Genomic DNA, 21,362 nt, shown 5'->3' on the forward strand with positions numbered 1-21,362 from the left:
TGTAGCTATGTGGTTCATCTCTCTCCCATGTACCTCAATACAATAATCTCATGAGGCTGCTTTACATGATTGAGATTCATATGAGTTTGTATCACTACTATCTATGTGCTACTCTAGTGATTGTGTTATTAAAGTAGTTTATTCCTCCACGCATGTGTGCAAAGGTGACGGTGCGTGCACGTGTTAGTACTTGGTTTATGCTATGATCATGATCTCTTGTAGATTATGGAGTTAACTATTGCTATGATAATATTGATGTGATCTATTCCTCCTACATATGCATGAAGGTGACGATTATTGCATGCTATGCTAGTACTTGGTTTAGTCTCGTTGATCTATCTTACACTAAAGGTTACTTAAACATGAGCATTATTGTGGAGCTTGTTAACTCCGGCATTGAGGGTTCGTGTAATCCTACGCAATGTGTTCATCATCCAACAAAAGTGTAGAGTATGCATTTATCTATTACGTTATGTGATCAATGTTGAGAGTGTCCACTAGTGAAAGTGTAATCCCTAGGCCTTGTTCCATAAATACTCTTTGGCATTACTACGCTTGTTTACTTGTTTTTCCTTGCGTTACTCTTGCTGCAATACCACCACCATCAACTACACGCCAATCACTTTTCGGCACCGTTGCTATGCTCATACTTATTCATACCACTGTATTTCACTATCTCTTCGCCGAACTAGTGCACCTATTTGGTGTGTTGGGGACACAAGAGACTTCTTGCTTTGTGGTTGCGGGGTTGCATAGAGAGGGATATCTTTGACCTCTTCCTCCCTGAGTTCGATAAACCTTGGGTATCCACTTAAGGGAAACTTGCTGCTGTTCTACAAACCTCTGCACTTGGAGGCCCAACACTGTCTACAGGAAAGGAGGGGGAACGTAGACATCAGAGACCAACAAGTATCCGATGCACAAGAGAAATGGAATAAATGCCTCATACATTGTTGGTCAACACAAATATTAACATTCAGGGACGGTGTAAGTGAGACCAAGTCCGATGCACTAAGAGATTGATATTTGTGCTATCTTACCAGGCTCACTTACGCCTGCCCCGAGTGTACGGTGACCAAACATTTTAATCATACGGCATTTTGAAAATGTCAAAGCAAATGGAATGACAAAATGGAATAAGTGCCTCATACATTGTTGGTCAACACAAATATTAACATTTAGGGATGGCGTCGGTGAGACCAAGTCCGATGCACAAGAGATTGATATTTGTGCTATCTTACCGGGCTCACTTACGCCACCCCCAAGTGTACGGTGACCAACATTTTAATCATCGGCATTTGAAAATACCAAAGCAAATGGAATGACAAGGGCCTCATACTTTGTTGGTCGAAACAAATATTAACATTCGGGACGGAGTTAGCGAAGCCGGGTAGGATGCACAAGAGATTGATATTTGTGCAATCACACGAGGCTCACTAACACCGCCCACGAGTGTACGGTGACCAAGCATTTTAATCATCGGCATTTTGAAAATCTCAAAGCAAATGGAATGACAAAATGGAATAAGTGCCTCATACATTGTTGGTCAACACAAATATTAACATTTAGGGATGGTGTAAGCGAGGCCAGGTAGGATGCACAAGAGATTGATATTTGTGCTATCTTACCGGGCTCACTTACGCCACCCCGAGTGTACGGTGACCAAACATTTTAATCATCGGCATTTTGAAAATCTCAAAGCAAATGGAATGACAAAATAGAATATGTGCCTCATACATTGTTGGTCAACACAAATACTTTGCGGAAGGGCCCCCTTTCCCCGGTCGGCGTTCAGTCAACGGGTGCTTGGCACGACACAACAATGCCGATCGCATCTCCGGCGCGGAACCACGCCAGGTCCCTCGCTGTCTAGTGAACGAGTCCTTGATGCAAAAGACCGTGCCGGCTACCTTGACATTATGCCGAGGCCGTGTTGCGCGCTTCAAGCCGTGTGTCCGCGCCATGCCTTGTTCGCCTTCTTGCCCGGTGAACCAATAGGCTGATCGTTGGAATAAGGAAACCGATGACAGCCGGTCGCAGGATTAAATTGCGATCGGCCGTCATCGGCTTCATATTCCAACGATTAGTCTATTCGTTCACCGGGCAGAGAAGAGTGCAGGGCGCATGATCGACACGGCCGAAGCGCGACAACGAGGTCGGCATGATGCTAGGGAGGCTGGCACCGTCTTGGCATTGAGGACTCGTTCACGTACTGGACGAGCGAGAGAGAAGAAAAGTGGTGCTTGCGCCGGAGAGGCATGTCGGCGTTGTTGTCTCATCAAGGACTCGTTCACGGAACGGCGGCCGAGAAAGGGGGCTCGTCTACAAAGTATATTGCGGCGTATAGGTGACCAAACATTCTAATCATCGGCACTAAAATGGAAGAAAGGCCAATGCAATTAAGAAGTAGCTAGTATGAACTAAATGGAATGCCTCATACTTTGTTGGTCGAAACAAATATGAACATCCCGGGATGGCGTTAGTGAGGCCGGGTAGGATGCACAAGAGATTGATATTTGTGCCATCACACCGGGCTCACTAGCGACACCCGGAGTGTACTGATTGACTCAACATTCTAATCATCGGCACTAAAATGGAAGAAAGAGCCAAGTGGTATCAACTAAATGGAATGCCTCATACTTTGTTGGTCGAAACAAATATTAACATCCGAGAGATGGAGTAAGTGAGGCCGGTAGGATGCACAAGATATTGATATTTGTGCCATCACACCAAGCCTCACTTGCTCCACCCAGTGTACGAGTGATCGACCAACCATCTAATCATCGACAAGTAAATCACTTGGGGTAATGTTAAAATGTTTGTCTCCATATTTGGGAGACATTTTTAATATTGGAGTCTAGCTAATGGAAATCAAGAACTAGTCTTGATCTCCAAATGGTGATTAGAGGGAATTTATTCATCTTAAGCAACATTAGGGACAAATGGGATCATGCAAGGGACTTGGGTCATTTGGATCATAAGGCATCAATTAAGGAGGCAACCGGGGACAAAGGGAAACATTTGATGATCCATTATCATAGGCAACAAAGCGGCAACTTTTTCCCCTCTAATCTAGCTAGAGTCCTTAAAAGAAATCCATCATAAGCATGGTCAAATACACATATATAGCATTTGGAGAGCAAACAAGCAGTAGCCATATCACTCAATCCAATAATATAGTAATTTGGATCATAAGGCATCAATTAAGGAGGCAACCAGGGACAAATTAAGGGAAACATTTGATGATCCAATAAGTGCATGACACTTTGAGCTACCCAAGAATAAAGGCCAACGAGTGGATAAACATACTGCTCAACCATTTCTTGCACTAGAGGAAAAGTAACCAACATTGAAACTTGAATAGTCAAGTGACACTACAAGCAGCTCACACACACATGCAAACACATGTGTTGACGAGTAACTAATGGATATCAAGAACTAGTCTTGATCTCCAAATGGTGATTAGAGGGAATTTATTCATCTTAATTAAGCAACATTAGGGACAAATGGGATCATGCAAGGGACTTGGATCATTTGGATCATAAGGCATCAATTAAGGAGGCAACCAGGGACAAAGGGAACATTTGATGATCCATTATCATAGGGACATAAGTCAAGATGCTCAAACACACATAGCATGCATGGAGCGAGATGCTCCAAAGGGATTATTCATCACTTGGTATATAGACCAAGTGATGCTGGCAAGAGAGGCCAATCAAGAACCAATTAAATCCAGGTAAGTGATAGATATGCCTAAACAAGCAACAACACATAGCATATCCCGACTAACCGAGATGAGACAAGTCTTGGTAGCCAACTGAATCACCTAGCACCACCTAGCCTTTTAAAACCATCGAAACGAGTCCTTTTTCTTCAAAGGATACCACAGTGGCATTCATTTACATGATCCCCTACTTGTGGATATCTCTATTTTCATCAAAGCCAACACAAGAAATAGAAATTTATCATTACTCAGTTGAGTTCAAAACAAAGCTGAGGGTACCATAAGGGATTATTCATCACTTGGTAGTAACCATCATAAGCATTCCATTTAAATCACACATTTTAGTATATGTTCTTATCCAAGTTTTTGCCTCAGCCTTTGCATCATTGGGTGAGCTAAGACATCAAGCTTACGGCCGGGGAGCATTCTTTATTTTTAGGGAACTATATGAACTATATGCACATGATCCAGTAAGCATCCCCACTAATCAGAGCATTATAAGCATACCATAAGCTCACAAGAATCCATCAAGTAAATCATCAGGGGTCCAAAAAACTAATCCCAACAGAGAATTACTTGGGGTCCAGAAAACTAATCCCATGCCAACCAAGAGCAACTATAAATATGTATGTATACAAGCCCACCAGTAGCATTTCATGCATTTAAATTCCTATGAACCAGTTAACCTCACTGAGCACACCAAGCATTTAAATGAACGAGTAGCATCAAATTCCTATGAACCCATCAAGAAAATTGTTAGCTAGATTAACCTCACTGAGCACAACAAATGAACCGGTAGTAATAAGCCATCAAGATTAACGAGTTAACCTCACCGAGCACAACAAATGAACCGGTAGCATCAAATGAACCAACCCGAGTAGCAATGCATCACTAAGCGGCAATGCATCCAGAGCCAACAAATGAACCGGTAGCATCAAGATTAACAGCTAAGCATCACTAGCAGCAAATGCATCCAGAGCCAACCGAGCGAGCATTTCGTCGAGCACGTTGTGCTCGCGCGGGAAGGAAAGAGGGAGGAGGAGGGGAGGGAGCTTGCAGACGATTTGGACGGTTGTGGAGGAGCTCACCCGACGACGACGGCGAGGGGTGGAGGTCGCGGCGGCTCTTCCACCTTCACGCGGCGGCGGCTCCTCCACCTTGACGCCGCGCCGGCCCCTCCTCCTCCACGCCGCAGCGGCTTGTGCTGCTGGTGGCGGGGATGGGTGGAGCGTGGCGGCATCCGGCCATCGCGGAGGAAGGCGGCGGCGGCGGCGGCGACGGCGGCATCGCTCGCCATGGAAGGCGGCGGCGCGGGGAGAGAGGGAGAGAGGGGAGAGGAACTTCTGTGGCGAGGAGGGAGTACGGCCTTGATATAGTACACGTTGATCTACGTGGCGCACCGAGACAAAGTGCGCCACAGAAAACATTATTTTTTGTGGCGCAACGTCGCCGTGCGCCACGAAGAAGTAATTTACGCGAGCGCACCGAGGTTTGTGCGCCGTAGAAGTGTAAAACCAATGGTTGGGGAGTGACGAGGGTGTGGGGCCCACCAAGTTTTTGTGGCGCACCGTTTAGTAGTGCGCCACAAGAATTAAGCTATTTACGTAGCGCACCAGAGCTCGTGCGCCACAAAATAAGTTTCTGTGGCGCACTCAAAACGGTGCGCCACAGAACTAAGCTTCGCCTATAAGGGTTTTCCTACTAGTGACCCGGGGTATAAAATTGGTTCAAAAATCACCCCACCATGAGAGTGTACACACTATGTGGACACACACAAATTTTTGGGTCATTCCTACCCTCCGAGGCTCGCTTTGCAGGGAAACCCTAATCCATTGACCGTGCGGTCTACAACATTGAGTACACCCCGTAGGCTGTGCCGCGGTGGCATTGTGACTTCGTTTGAGCTTTGTTATTTCATTGGGAAATGTGGTGTCAAGGATTGATCCATACTAATTAACTCAAGATTCCCTCTGGTTAGCCCTTCCCAGGAGTTCCACCCTATACGTCTAGAACATGCCTAATTGCCGTCAGCGCATGTGCGTGTAGCCGGACGCACCCGGGGGTACAAAATTGGTTCAAACAACACCCCACCATGATAGTGTACACACCATGTGGACACACATAATTTTTTGGGTTATTCCCACCCTCCTCGGATCTTTTTCCAGGGAAACACTAATCCATTGACCGTCTGGTATACAACATTGACTAATTGCCGTCAACGCATGTGCGTGTAGCCGGACGCATCCAGGGGTACAAAATTGTTTCAAAAAACACCCCACCATGATAGTGTAGACACCATGTGGACACACACAATTTTTTGGTTCATTCCCACCCTCCTAGGCTCGCTTTCCAGGGAAACACTAATCCATTGACCGTGCGGTCTACAACATTGACTAATTGCCGTCAGTGCATGTGCGTGTAGCCGAACGCACCCAGGGTATAAAATTGGTTCAAAAAACACCCCACCATGATAGTGTACGCACCATGTGGACACACACAATTTTTTGGGTCATTTCCACCCTCCGAGGCTCGCTTTCCAGGGAAACCCTAATCCATTGAACGTGCGGTCTACAACATTGATGACACCCCGGCGCGTGTGCCGCGGTGGCATTGTGACTTCGTTTGAGCTTGGTTAGGTCATTGGGACATGTGGTGTCAAGGATTGATCCATACTATCTCAAGATTCCCTCACGGTTATCCCTTCCAAGGAGTGCCATCCTATACGTCTAGAACATGCCTAATTGCCGTTAGCGCATGTGCGTGTAGCCGGACGCACCCGGGGTACAAGATTGGTTCAAACAACACCCCAGCATGATATTGTACACACAATGTGGACACACACAATTTTTTGGTTCATTCCCACCCTCCTAGGCTCGCTTTCCAGGGAAACCCTAATCCATTGACCGTGCGGTCTACAACATTGACTAATTGCAGTCAATGCATGTGCGTGTAGCCGGATGCACCCGGGGGTATAAAATTTGTTCAAAAAACACCCCACCATGATAGTGTACACACCATGTGGACACACACAAATTTTTGGGTCATTCCTACCCTCAGAGGCTCACTTTCCGGGAAACCCTAATCCATTAACCGTGCGGTCTACAACATTGAGTACACCCCGGTGGTTGTGCGCGAGGCATTGTGACTTCGTTTGAGCTTGGTTATTTCATTGGGAAATGTGGGGTCAAGGATTGATCCATATTATCTCAACATTCCCTCCGGTTAGCCCTTCCCAGGAGTTCCACCCTATACAACTAGAACATGCCTAATTGTCGTCAGCGCATGTGCGTGTAGCCGGACGCACCCGGGGTTACAAAATTGGTTCAAAAAACACCCCACCATGATAGCGTACAAACCATGTGGACACACACAATTTTTTGGTTATTCCCACCCTCCTAGGATCTTTTTAGAAACCTAATCCATTGACCGTGCGGTCTACAACATTGACTAATTGCCGCCGGTGCATGTGCGTGTAGCCGAACGCACACAGGGGTATAAAATTGGTTCAAAAAACACCCCACCATGATAGTGTACGCACCATGTGGACACACACAATTTTTTGGGTCATTTCCACCCTCAGAGGCTCGCTTTCCGGGGAAACCCTAATCCGTTGAACGTGCGGTCTACAACATTGACGACACCCCGGCGGCGTGCCGCGGTGGCATTGTGACTTCGTTTGAGCTTGGTTAGGTCATTGGGACATGTGGTGTCAAGGATTGATCCATACTATCTCAAGATTCCCTCTGGTTAGCCCTTCCAAGGATTTCCATCCTATACGTCTAGAACATGCCTAATTGCCGTCAGCGCATGTGCGTGTAGCCGGACGCACCCGGGGGTACAAAATTGGTTCAAACAACACCCCACCATGATATTGTACACACCATGTGGACACACACAATTGTTTGGGTTATTCCCACCCTCCTAGGATCGCTTTCAAGGGAACCTAATCCATTAACCGTGCGGTCTACAACATTGACTAATTGCGGTCGGTGCATGTGCGTGTAGCCGGACGCACCGAGGGTATAAAATTGGTTCAAAAATCACCCCACCATGAGAGTGTACACACTATGTGGACACACACAAGTTTTGGGTCATTCCTACCCTCACGAGGCTCGCTTTGCGGGGAAACCCTAATCCATTGACCGTGCGGTCTACAACATTGAGTACACCCAGGCGGGTGTGCCGCGATGGCATTGTGACTTCGTTTGAGCATGGTTATTTCATTGGGAAATGTGGTGTCAAGGATTGATCCATACTATCTCAATATTCCCTCTGGTTAGCCCTTCCCAGGGAGTTCCACCCTATACGTCTAGAACATGCCTAATTGCCGCCGGGGCATGTGCGTGTGGCCGGACGCTTACCAGGGGGTACAAAATTGGTTCAAACAACACCCCACCATGATAGGGTACAAACCATGTGGACACACATAATTTTTTGGGTTATTCCCACCCTCCTAGGATCTTTTTCTAGGGAAACACTAATCCATTGACCGTCTGGTATACAACATTGACTAATTGCCGTCAGCGCATGTGCGTGTAGCCGGCCGCACCCGAGGTACAAAATTGGTTCAAACAACACCCGACTTGATATTGTACACACAATGTGGACACACACAATTTTTTGGGTTATTCTCACCCTCCTAGGATCGATTTCCGGGGAAACCCTAATCCATTGAACGTGTGGTCTACAACATTGACGACACCCCAGCGGGCTGTGCCGCGGTGGCATTGTGACTTCGTTTGAGCTTGGTTAGGTCATTGGGACATGTGGTGTCAAGGATTGATCCATACTATCTCAAGATTCCCTCTAGTTAGCCCTTCCCAGGAGTTCCACCCTATACGTCTAGAACATGCCTAATTGCCGTCAGCGCATGTACGTGTAGCCGGACGCACCCGGGGGTACAAAATTGGTTCAAACAACACCCCACCATGATAGTGTACAAACCATGTGGACACACATAATTTTTTGGGTTATTCCCACCCTCCTAGGATCTTTTTCCAGGGAAACACTAATCCATTGACCGTCTGGTATACAACATTGACTAATTGCCGTCAGCGCATGTGCGTGTTGCCGGACGCACCGAGGGGTACAAAATTGTTTCAAAAACACCCCACCATGATAGTGTACACACCATGTGGACACACACAATTTTTGGGTCATTCCCACCCTCCTAGGATCGCTTTCTAGGAACCCTAATCCATTGACCGTGCGGTCCACAACATTGACTAATTGCCGTCAGTGCATGTGCGTGTAGCCGAACGCACCCGGGGTATAAAATTGGTTCAAAAAACACCCCACCATGATAGTGTACACACCATGTGGACACACACAATTTTGGGTCATTTCCACCCTCGAGGCTCGCTTTCCGGGAAACCCTAATCCATTGAACGTGCGGTCCACAACATTGACGACACCTCAGCGGTGTGCCGCTGGTGGCATTGTGACTTCGTTTGAGCTTGGTTAGGTCATTGGGACATGTGGTGTCAAGGATTGATCCATACTATCTCAAGATTCCCTCTGGTTATCCCTTCCAAGGAGTTCCATCCTATACGTCTAGAACATGCCTAATTGCCGTCAGCGCATGTGCGTGTAGCCGGACGCACCCGGGGGTACAAAATTGGTTCAAACAACACCCCACCATGATATTGTACACACCATGTGGGCACACACAATTGTTTGGGCTATTCCCACCCTCCTAGGATCGCTTTCAAGGGAAACCCTAATCCATTAACCGTGCGGACTACAACATTGACTAATTGCCAGATCAGGTGCATGTGCGTGTCAATCGGATGCACCCGGGGTATAAAATTGGTTCAAAAATCACCCCACCATGAGAGTGTACACACTATGTGGACACACACAAATTTTTGGGTCATTCCTACCCTCCGTGATGGGGCCTAAGGCCACGTGGGTTGCCCGATCTCACGAATTGACCGAGAGAAAGGCGGGGGAGAGGAAGAACACGAAGAACACGGCGATGAACACGATGAACACATGCAAACGCACACCAACCCGATACAATTCGGTTTACTCCCGATTGCCCGAACCACTACCCCGATAGAATCTCTCAAGAGAAAGACACGCGGTAGAATCCCCGAGAGGAGAGATCGGTATACGATCGGTAGAATCACAGAGTGAGAGACCGGTGGTAGAATCACAAGTGTGAGAGACTAATCATATAAGGAGTGCCTTGTACAATAGATTTGGGTAATCTAAGGAGGGGGTTTCCTAATCCCAAAGGGATGGTGGAGGCATAAGCCTAGGTTCTCTCAAGTTCAACTCTAGTCTCATGAAGGGAGGAGGTGGGAGCCTATATATGGGGAGCCACTAAGGAGGGGTAGTTTAGGCATACAAAGAGCACTAGTGGGATGGTTTAGATTATGAGCTTCGTAGTGGGGACGGCGGTGTCGGTGTAGGCATGGCGGCAGTGCACGTCTTCCTCCGGCGTCGACGGGGTGGCCGTGCCGGCCATTCCGTGGCGGTAGTGCCGGCCCCTTCCTAGACGACGTCTCCTTCTTCCGTCTCCTCTTCCATGCCTCCGTGACGTCGGACCTGAGCGTAGTTCTTGATGATGACCATGATGCGGGTAAGACCGAAGGTCGGGCTGCATCATCTCCCCCCACTTGAAAAAGAGTCGTCCTCGACGATGAGTCTTCATGAATGTGTAGAGGAGGTAGATGACACCAACGCTTGAATGTCCCTTCACTTGTCAGGAGCCCTATCAATAGCACAAGAAAAGCAAGGAGCAATCAAAGAGCGTAGCCAAAGTTCAATGGATTTAGTAAAGAGAGCTCAAATAGAAGGAGGTCACCTTAGCAAGATGCCGATGTGCTCTCATGGAGAGATCTTGTGTAGTCGAAGTGTGGGGTTGAACCCATTCGTTGACGCTCATCCACGAGTCACTTGTACCTTCACACAACAAAGACCAAGCAAAGTATGTTTGTGTGTGATATTGAGGAGCACATCATCGATGACATGTCCTTTCATGTTCACAACACCGTTAGCACAACACAAATTTATCAAGAATAATGCATGTGCAAGGTCAATGTGTAAGAACTCCGTATGAACATCTTCCAAATGTGGAAACACAAAAACTCCAAATTGTGAGACGACTATGATGTCCATCTCATGTAGAAACTCATGTGCATTATTGCACTCAAGGCATCGGAAAGAGAAATTGTTCAACATCCTTGAAGCAATAAGAGGAGAATTTGGCCAAGACACATAAATGGAAGTGTCCAAAATATCATCAACATGTGTGCACACAAACCATTTGAAAGAGAAATTGGTCCTCATATTTGTTGCAACACACAACATATCATCCAAAAAGTTTACCAAGAAGACATTTGCACAACCGTGTGTGCCAACAAACCAAATGAAAGAGAAATTGTTCAACTTGTTTGAGGCAACACCAACGGTAAGAATCACAACATCATGCTTGCAAAAGAACCATGAGAAAGAGAAATTGTTCGGCATGTTCAATGCAAAGCATGGGAAAGGTATTAGAGCCGGGTTCGATCTTGTACTCACTTGAATTATGCTCTCAAGAGCTCTCTTTGTCAACTCGTGCTCAATCGAGGTTGACATTGGCATTCTTGTACCTACACACACAATAGGCAAAGCGAAGAACGTGTGTGCATGGTATATGAACACATCATCCATCATGATGGTCCATTTCTTTGGCACATCACCATTAGCATTAAGCAATTTATCATAGTATATGTGGTGAATATGCGGAGTAAACACATGAACATGCTCATCATGGACATAGGCAAAGTCTCCAAAATTTGAGAGAGCTATGGGGGCAATCTCATTCACAAGCATATTAACATTGTTGCAAACCAAGCATTGGAAAGAGCAAGTGTTCAACATTTTGGTTGCATTAATGGGAGAGTATTGTAAGCATTTTGCAGAAAACATGTTCAAGATTTTATCATTGTTGTCGACAAACCTATGGAAAGAGAAATTGTTCGGCAAGGTTGTCACAACACAAGCTTTATCATCTTTATTATCGTCATTGCAAGCAACACATGGGAAAGAGAAATTGTTCGACAAGGTGCATGCAATGGGAGATATATTGAAACACTCATAGCATGGCATGATCATATTGTCACAAGCAAGCATACCCACATGATCAACAATGTTATCAAGCAAAGCATCACATGGAGGAATGAACGAAGCATATGACATATCAATTGTATCATCAAGATCATGCATGCACTCATAAGTCATCATGTCCACTAGTGGGATCATGGCATCATCAACACCCATATAGGTACCTTTGTAGTCCCGCTCATATGAGGTAGGTGTTGTGGAAGTGGTAGGCTCCATATGGCCTCCATGTCCATCTTTAAGAAAGCATGGTGTGATAGCATCATCTTCATGCACCATGTACATCTTCTTTTCCGTGATCGACGTCTCGTCATCCAAGGAACCTAATGAACATGAGGAAACACACTAGAGGTAGAGGGTAAGTTGTTAGAATTCGAAATGGCCTCACATGACCTATCAACTACCACTCTCATCTCACTTGGTGTATCACTCATATCCTCAAGGTGGAGGCACTCAAGCTCATGTATATTGGATTCACTCATCTCACATATAGTGGAGTCGCTCATCTCACATATAGTGGAGTCGCTCATCTCACATATAGTGGAGTCCCTCATCTCCATGGCAATGGCGTCGTCGATGTCCGAGCAACCTAGCAAAGAGGAAGACAACACAAGAGGAGTAGAGGTTAATTTTTTAGAAATCAAAGCGTCCTCACTCAACTCATGTGGTGTGTCACTCTTGCTCTCAAGGTGTTTGAAGTAGGATTTGCACTCGGCTTTATCTTGGGTGGTCATCTTGGCTATTTGAGCATCTAAGTTGGCAAAGTAGTCTCTCATCTCGGCTTGTTCTTGTGGTGTCATTTTGGGTGGCTCTCAAGGTGTATGTATGGAGGAAAGAGAACTACCAAAAGGTCAAAACTAGCAACAAAATCGAGAAAATGGTTCAAGTTAGAGAATAACCGATATGTACTCACACACACACACACTCAAAGCACACGCAAAAGGCTAAGAACTCTATATGGTGGTAGGTGTGGATGTGGATAGCAAACGAAAGGAACCAAAGAAAATGTCTATTGTCAAATGTGGGTAAGATCCAAAGTCAAATGTCAAAAGTGGTGATCTATGTCAAGGAAACACGGAAACACACACAAGGAAGAACAATGGGGTTAGCGCGACCAAGGAAGTGAGCAAGTAACAAAGATGGTACTAACGAAGACTATTAGCTCGGTGTCGCGCCAACACAAGAGAGACCGTAGCTTGGTTGCATATGAGAGAAGCAACTAGATTTGCACAAATGCCACTCTTCTCTTTTCTCTCTTAGTGCGTACAAGCTTTGCACTTCTTTGTATCGGTGGACACACACTCTTTTTCTATTTCTTTTTTTCTTTTTCTCTTTTTTTTCACTTTTTTTTGGTGCGAGCGGAAGTTCCGTTGGGTGCAACCGGTAGTTCCGGAAATACACGAATTTTTCAGATCTGAATCTGGGACGATGAACTGCACGAACATGGGGCGGAAAACGGAGCAGAAATCGGTGGATTTGAGGGGTAAACGGTGGAATTTGACGATGAAATTTGGAGGGATGATAGATCAACACCAAAGACAACAGATCTGTGGACCAAAACTACAAAAAATGCAACAAATCCTGAGATCCAAATTCGAGCTATTTTTTGGGGAAAATTTTTTGGGGAAATTTTTGGGCGAAATTGGTGAAATTGGAGGGCCAAATCCGTGGCAACCTTTGCTCAGATACCATATGATGCGGGCTGAGCCCGTGTGGGTTGCCCGATCTCACGGTTTGACCCGGGTGAGTGTGATTGCGGAGGGGGATTCGCGGGGAAGTGGATGAACGCGAAGAACTCGATACAAACACACGCACACAACACAATCGGTTATCCTCGTTGGCCCGAACCACCAACTCGATAGAGGTTGCGAGAAAAGACCTTCCGGTAGAAGTCCCGCAAAGAGATCGACGAATCGAACCCGAGAGATCTAGAAGGGTGAAAAGACCGGAAGGTTGATAGAAGTGCAAGCAAAAGACCAAACGGTAGAAGTGCAAGCAAAAGACCAAAAATCGATAGAAGTCACCAAAGAGATCAAACAGATTCAACACGGAGGGATACAATAGATGGTTAATCTAAGGTGGGGGTTTCCCAAATCCACAAAGGGATAATAGAGGCATAAGCCAATTCATCTAAACATCATCTCCCTCATGAAGGTGGGGGTAGGTGCCTATTTATAGGTAGGGGCCGAAGGGGTAAGTTACAAGCCAAAAGGGGCTGAGATCTGGCTGAGGTTCGATAGGGCGGAAGTTCCGGTCCTAAGGGGCGGAAGTTCCGGTCGGGGGCGGAAGTTCCGGCCATGAGGGGCGGAAGTTCCGGTCGCAGCTCTTCAGTGCGAGCATCTTCAGTCTTGGATGGAATCTGGGCGGAAGTTCCGGCGGTGGTGGGCGGAAGTTCCGGCCTGGAGCGTCCAGCTCCTCTTTCTCCTTCTCTTCCATGCTTCTGTGACATCGGCCTTGCGTCCTCGGGTCTCCATGGCATCCTCTCTTCCCTCCGTACTTGTCGTCGAGTTCCTATCATCAAGATATGACGGAGTATGAAGTAGTATATCGTCCCAAATAGGCGATTTGAGGCACGCGTAAAGGAGTAGATTCACCTTTGCGTGCCGTCTTGGCGATGAAACACATGATGCGGTGAAGACCGAAGGTCGCCCCGTATCAGAAACTACTGGTAATTAAGGTACTCCTTTTAATAGAGTACCGGATGATGAGATCTGAGATCTAGGGGTTGGCCCGATCTTGCGATTTGACCCAAGATCCAAGGGGAAAAGGTGGGAGAGCGCGAGGAACACGAAGAACACAAAGAACACCGGTACTCACGCACGCACACCAACCCGATACACCCGATACTTACCCCCGTGGCTCGATGGACCACGCCAATAGAATCACCCGGAAGAGGCACGCGGCAGAATTCCCGGTGAGAGATTGGTGTTGGAGAAGAAGAGATTGGTGAGGGAGAGAGAGTAGCTTGTACTAGAATCTCACTCAACAATATCCAAATCAACAACAAGGATGCCTTGATTACAGAGGGATGCCTGTCCAAGATGGATGCTAACCCTAGGGAGACTAAGCTCAAAGTTGGTTTAAGCTCAAAATTATGTCTAAGCAATAAGGGAGGGGTCCTGGGTCCTTATATAGGCATACATGGCCAGCAAGGCGAAAAGGTAAATAACTTAGGCGGGTTGGTGGGGCCTTCTCGACGAATCCGGTCATGGGGCCGGTCAGACCGGGCCTGGCGCCGGGGGCTCCGGTCATGGGTCCGGTCGACCGGTCGCCAACCGGAAACTTCGCAAGTTTTTGTCCGGTTGGTTTCCGGTCCGAGGCGGAGGGGAATCCGGTTGGCGGCCGGTTGACCGGGCCGGGGACCGGGCTGTCCGGGGCGTGGGGCCGGTCGACCGGATCCTGGACCGGCCGGCGTCTTCTCTTCCTTTGAGCGCTTCGAGTGACTTCGGGTCCAGCTTCGTATCCATCTTCATGCCCCGCTGTCCCTCTCCTTCCCTTGACCATGGTGCGTCCTCCCCTCCGGGGTCTTGATGCTCCTCGTACCTAATGACACAAAGCACATCGGCATGAGGTAGCATTCCATCCAAAGGTGTACCGAGATCAAGGGTGGTGAGGAGCGAGTTCACCTTATCATGTAGAGCTTTAACTCGAGCCCTTGTCATTGGTCCACTTGGGGGACTTGTTGGTCTTGGTGAGGAGGTGTCCGAAGGCCACCCCGCATCACCGGAGCAAAGCATTAACACTCCGTGAACACATGTGATCCTCATATCACAGCCTTCCCCTCCGGTTGTCCCAATTTCTGTCACTTTGGGGCCTCGGGTTCCGGACAACAATATGTGTATACAACTTCCAGGTAAGATCATAAAACAATGAATATCATCATGAATCAATAACATGTTCAGATCTGAAATCATGGCACTCGGGCCCTAGTGACAAGCATTAAGCATAACAAGTTGCAACAATATCATAAAAGTACCAACAACGGATACTAGGCACTATGCCCTAACAATCTTATGGCTATTACATGAATAATCTCATCCAATCCCTACCATCCCCTTCAGCCTACAGCGGGGGAATTACTCACACATGGATGGGGGAATCATGGATGGTCGATGGAGAGGCGTCGGTGGCGATGATGGTGATGATCTCCTCCAAATCCCCGTCCCGGCAGGGTGCCAGAACGGAGTTTCTGATCCCGAGATTGGGTTTCGCGGTGGTGGCGGAGTTCTGGATGTCTTCTGGAAAAGTTGTCGAACCCCCTCGCGTTTTTAGGTCAAGGGCTTTAAGTAGTCCAGAGGGGAGCGTCGGGGGCTGGTCGAGGCGGCCTCACCATAAGGCGGCGCGCCCCCCCTCCTGGTCGCGCCGGCCTATGGTGTGGAGACCGTGGGCCTCCCCTTGGCTCGCCCTTCTGGCTCCGTGTGTCTTCTGTAAAAATATGCCCTTTGCAATTATTTCCGGGGATTTTCCTGAAAGTTGATTTTCTGCACAAAAATGAGACACGAGGGCAATTCTGCTGAAAACAGCGTTAGTCCGTGTTAGCTGTATCCAAAATACACAAATTAGAGGCAAAACAATAGCAAAAGTGTTCGGGAAAGTAGATATGTTTTGGACGTATCAACTCCCCCCAAGCTTAGCTTATTGCTTGTCCTCAAGCAATTCAGTTAACAACTGAGTGCGATAAAAGAACTTTCATGTACACATTTGCTCATACGATGTAAATATTCTCATTATATGGACGAATACTTAAGCAATTCATAATCAGATAAATGCAAATAAAGTCATCTAATAGTTATGTCAATCATGAAAAAGATACCAACAAACTAATAATAAGCATCATGAAACATATCTATCAGCAGGATTGTAATGCTCATAAAAAGATATGATAAAGTGGTATCTCTGATGCGGGGTGGCTTTCGCACACCTCCGCCTCAAGACCGTCAAGTGCAGCCCCGCCTATCGTCGATGCTACACCATGGTCAAGGAGTCCCCCAAGTGGACCAACAACACCAACTCCCGCCATATACGTCAAGGTGAACTCTTTCCTCTCTATGGTCGATCTCAACACCAACTTGAATGGTATGCTACCTCATGCCTATCATCATGGTGTCTATAGGTGCCGACGTCGACAAGGACAAAGAGAGAAGGAACTCCCATGGTGCAAGGAAGAAGGAAGAAGAAGAAGGAAAGAAGAGAAGAAGGAAGAGGAAGAAGAGGCGGGAGGAAGAGGCCCAGCCGGCCCAGAGGCCGGCCAAACCGGGCCCCAGGCCGGCCAGGCCGGTCCCAGGGCCGGTCAGACCGGGCCCCAGACCGGATCCACCCCGGCGACAACCGGCGTCGTACCGGAACCAACCAGGGAAACTTTTGCGAACTTCCCGGTTGGCGGCCGGTTGACCGGCCCTGGCGCCAGGCAGCCCGGTCCCAGGCCCGGTTGAAACCCGGTTGACCGGATTTCACGGGACAGACTCGACCGGAAACGGCCCGAGTCGACCAACCGCGTACCTTTTCGACCCAAGTCGCCTTGTACCTCTATATAAGCACCTAGGTCATCCCCTTTACTCCTGAGACAAGATTTTAGGCTTAGACATGGATTTGAGCTTTGTCTCCCTAGGGTTTCATCCCCTTTGTATCAAGGCTACCCTTGTTGGATGATTGGATTTGGTGTGTGAGATTCTAGTGCTACCACTCTCTCTCCCACTCCTAGATTCATCTCCTTCACCGATCTCTCACCTCGGAATCCTATCGCGCGTCTCTTCCGGGTTGATTCTATTGGCGTGGTCCATCGAGCCACGGGGGTAAGTATCGATTGTATCGGGTTAGTGTGCGTGAGTGAGTTCCTCGTGTTCTTCGTGTTCTTCGCGCTCTCCCTCCCTTTCCCCTTTGGATTCCGGGTCAACCGCAAGATCGGGCCACACACGGGGTCTTAGACCTCATCATATGGTATCAGCAGCCTTTGGTTTCCGCGGATTTGACCCCCCACCCACCCAATTTCATCTCTGAAAAAATTTCCCCAAAAAATCCCCAAAAATAGCCCTAAAATTGCCTTTGGATGGATCTGCGATTTGGTTGCGTTTTGAGTGGTTTTTGTCCATGGATTCGGTGTTGAGGTGCTTGATCTACTATTTCCCCCACTTTCTAGCCCCCAATTCCATCGTTTTCCTTCGATTTGGGTCGATTTGGACGATTTGGCTCAAGAACACGTGCAGCCGGTTGAGAAATCCGGTTGACCGGACCACGGACCGGACTGGCCGGCCCAGCACCCGGCCGACCGGCCGCCTGACCGGGTCAGCCGGCCCCAGGCCCGACCTGACGGGCCCCCAGACCGGGCGCCACCACACCACCACCGCCGCCGACCACCACCACTCCTACCCACCGCCGGCAAGCACCGCCACCCCTTCGCCCCACGGGTAAACACCGCCGCGGCCCCACCACCACCACCGCATCCGCAAGAGCATCGACACCACCCACCACCGGCTTACCACCGCCACCACCGCCAAGCTACTTTGACCCTTTTCTTCCGCTAACTTGTGTTTGCTTGTTCCGGTTTGAGTGCCTTGTTTGTGAAACTAACCCGCAGCTCCGAAGCAAGCGACGACATCCGAGGCACCCCGAACTTGCAACCGTACTCTTGACATCACCGCCATCATCGCAAGTTGTGTGTTCCGACACCACCTAACATCTAGGTATAACTTGCATTCCCTTGTAACCCCTCTTCTTTTGCGATCTATCCTATCGAGCATTGCTTATCAAGTGTTGCGAGACATTGCACGTGGCCCCGATTGTGAGGTGTGTGTGTAGTGTGGAGTCAAGCTTATAAGAAAGTACTCGTGTGGCAAGATAGCAAAAGCGAGCTAATGCTAACATAGAGCGAGAAAAAGAAAGAAAAGCACAAAAAGAGTGCAAGTGCCATCATACATACCAAAGTGTACAAAGTGCCACCATAGATACAAAAGAGTGCAAGTTGAGATCTCACGAAACGCGCAATTGAGAGCTACCCCATCACGGACCTAACCCGCGGGAATCACACCAAAGGGTATGTTCCCACAAGCCTTCGCTCTCATGTGTTTCCGACTTGGTTTGTCGAGTTTCCGGTTTGGTCCAATTCCTCGTCACCTCTTTTGCCTCTTATGCAACATATCTTGACACATCTTGTTGGCACAATGGTTGTTGTATGTCTTGATGATATCATCATACACTCCGAGATTCTCAAGGACCATGTCATACATGTGAGAGACACCTTATGCATCTTGTGCCGCATGTCACACAAAAAGTTGCTCTTCTTTGGATTTCTCATTTCATCATTGGCAATTGAAATGGATTCTTTGACACTTGAGGCTACCCATACTTGGCTCTCGCCAACCATACTTTCCCAAGCTAGACGTTTCCATCTCTTTGCCATTGCACATAACAATTTTGCCCCAAATTTTGCCGCCGATACTTGCCTTTTGATTGTTCCATTTGTGTGGGACAATGCTACACACAACATTTTTGACACCTTCCAAAGCAAACTTTTACATGCACAAATTTTTTCCCTACCACATTTTGGATACATTGACACTCTTTTGATTTCCATTTTTGCCAAATGCCTCTTGGAGAAACGACTTGATGCTTCGTATTTGATTGAGAGCCTCTTGTTCGCCGGTCACCCAATTGGCATCCACAAGCTTTCCTTTCGCAAGTTGCTTTTCCCCACGCTCTTCTTCGACCGAGACTTTGCCCCTCCACCACTACATGGGAGACCTACTATGGACTACAACAAGGACGCCCGCACCACGACGAGCATCCATAAGGATACAAGGGCAACTATACAAGTCCTTCCCCAAGCTACAAGCATCAACGTCTACATCATCGTTGAGGAGGAGCAAGATTCGAGGACGACTCTTCCCCAAGGGGGGGGAGATGATGCGGGGTGGCTTTCGCACACCTCCGCCTCAAGACCGTCAAGTGCAGCCCCGCCTATCGTCGACGCTACACCATGGTCAAGGAGTCCCCCAAGTGGACCAACAACACCAACTCCCGCCATATACATCAAGGTGAACTCTTTCCTCTCTATGGTCGATCTCAACACCAACTTGAATGGTATGCTACCTCATGCCTATCATCATGGTGTCTATAGGTGCCGACGTCGACAAGGACCAAGAGAGAAGGAACTCCCATGGTGCAAGGAAGAAGGAAGAAGAAGAAGGAAAGAAGAGAAGAAGGAAGAGGAAGAAGAGGCGGGAGGAAGAGGCCCAGCCGGCCCAGAGGCCGGCCAAACCGGGCCCCAGGCCGGCCAGGCCGGTCCCATGGCCGGTCAGACCGGGCCCCAGACCGGATCCACCCCGGCGACAACCGGCGTCGTACCGGAACCAACCAGGGAAACTTTTGCGAACTTCCCGGTTGGCGGCCGGTTGACCGGCCCTGGCGCCAGGCAGCCCGGTCCCAGGCCCGGTTGAAACCCGGTTGACCGGATTTCACGGGACAGACTCGACCGGAAACGGCCCGAATCGACCAACCGCGTACCTTTTCGACCCAAGTCGCCTTGTACCTCTATATAAGCACCTAGGTCATCCCCTTTACTCCTGAGACAAGATTTTAGGCTTAGACATGGATTTGAGCTTTGTCTCCCTAGGGTTTCATCCCCTTTGTATCAAGGCTACCCTTGTTGGATGATTGGATTTGGTGTGTGAGATTCTAGTGCTACCACTCTCTCTCCCACTCCTAGATTCATCTCCTTCACCGATCTCTCACCTCGGAATTCTACCGCGCGTCTCTTCCGGGTTGATTCTATTGGCGTGGTCCATCGAGCCACGAGTGTAAGTATCGATTGTATCGGGTTGGTGTGCGTGAGTGAGTTCCTCGTGTTCTTCGTGTTCTTCGCGCTCTCCCTCCCTTTCCCCTTTGGATTCCGGGTCAACCGCAAGATCGGGCCACACACGGGGTCTTAGACCTCATCAATCTCGCTTGCCCGTATTTGTACGGCAAAACATAAATGCCCAGGCACCTCTGAAGTTCATGGAAAGACTAGAAGTAAAGATTATCAAAGATAAAAGCATCAAAGTCATACCACAGTTAACCATATTCTGGGACAAACATATTACACTAAGAATGACAATTATGCTCTCAAGAAGGTGCTCAAAGAAAGGATGGTGACTCAACATAAAAGTAAAAGATTGACCCTTCGCAGAGGGAAGCAGGGATTAACATGTGCTAGAGCTTTTCATTTTTAAAGACAGAAGTAAAATTTTTTTGAGAGGTGTTTGTTGTTGTCAACGAATGGTAGTGGGCACTCTAACTACCTTGTCAACCAGACTTTCAAGAGCGGCTCCCATGAAGGACGTTATCTCTACCAGCAAGGTAGATCATCCATCTTCTCTTTTGTTTACACATGTGTTTTAGTTTCATTATGGATGACACTCCCCCCAACCTTTGCTTACACAAGCCATGGCTAACCGAATCCTCGGGTGCCTTCCAACATTCACATACCATGGAGGAGTATCTATTTGCAGGTTAAGTTGCTTACTGATAAATCAGGGCAAAACATGTGAAG

This window comes from Lolium rigidum, chromosome 6 (genome assembly GCF_022539505.1).
Source record: "Lolium rigidum isolate FL_2022 chromosome 6, APGP_CSIRO_Lrig_0.1, whole genome shotgun sequence".
NCBI lineage: Eukaryota > Viridiplantae > Streptophyta > Magnoliopsida > Poales > Poaceae > Lolium > Lolium rigidum.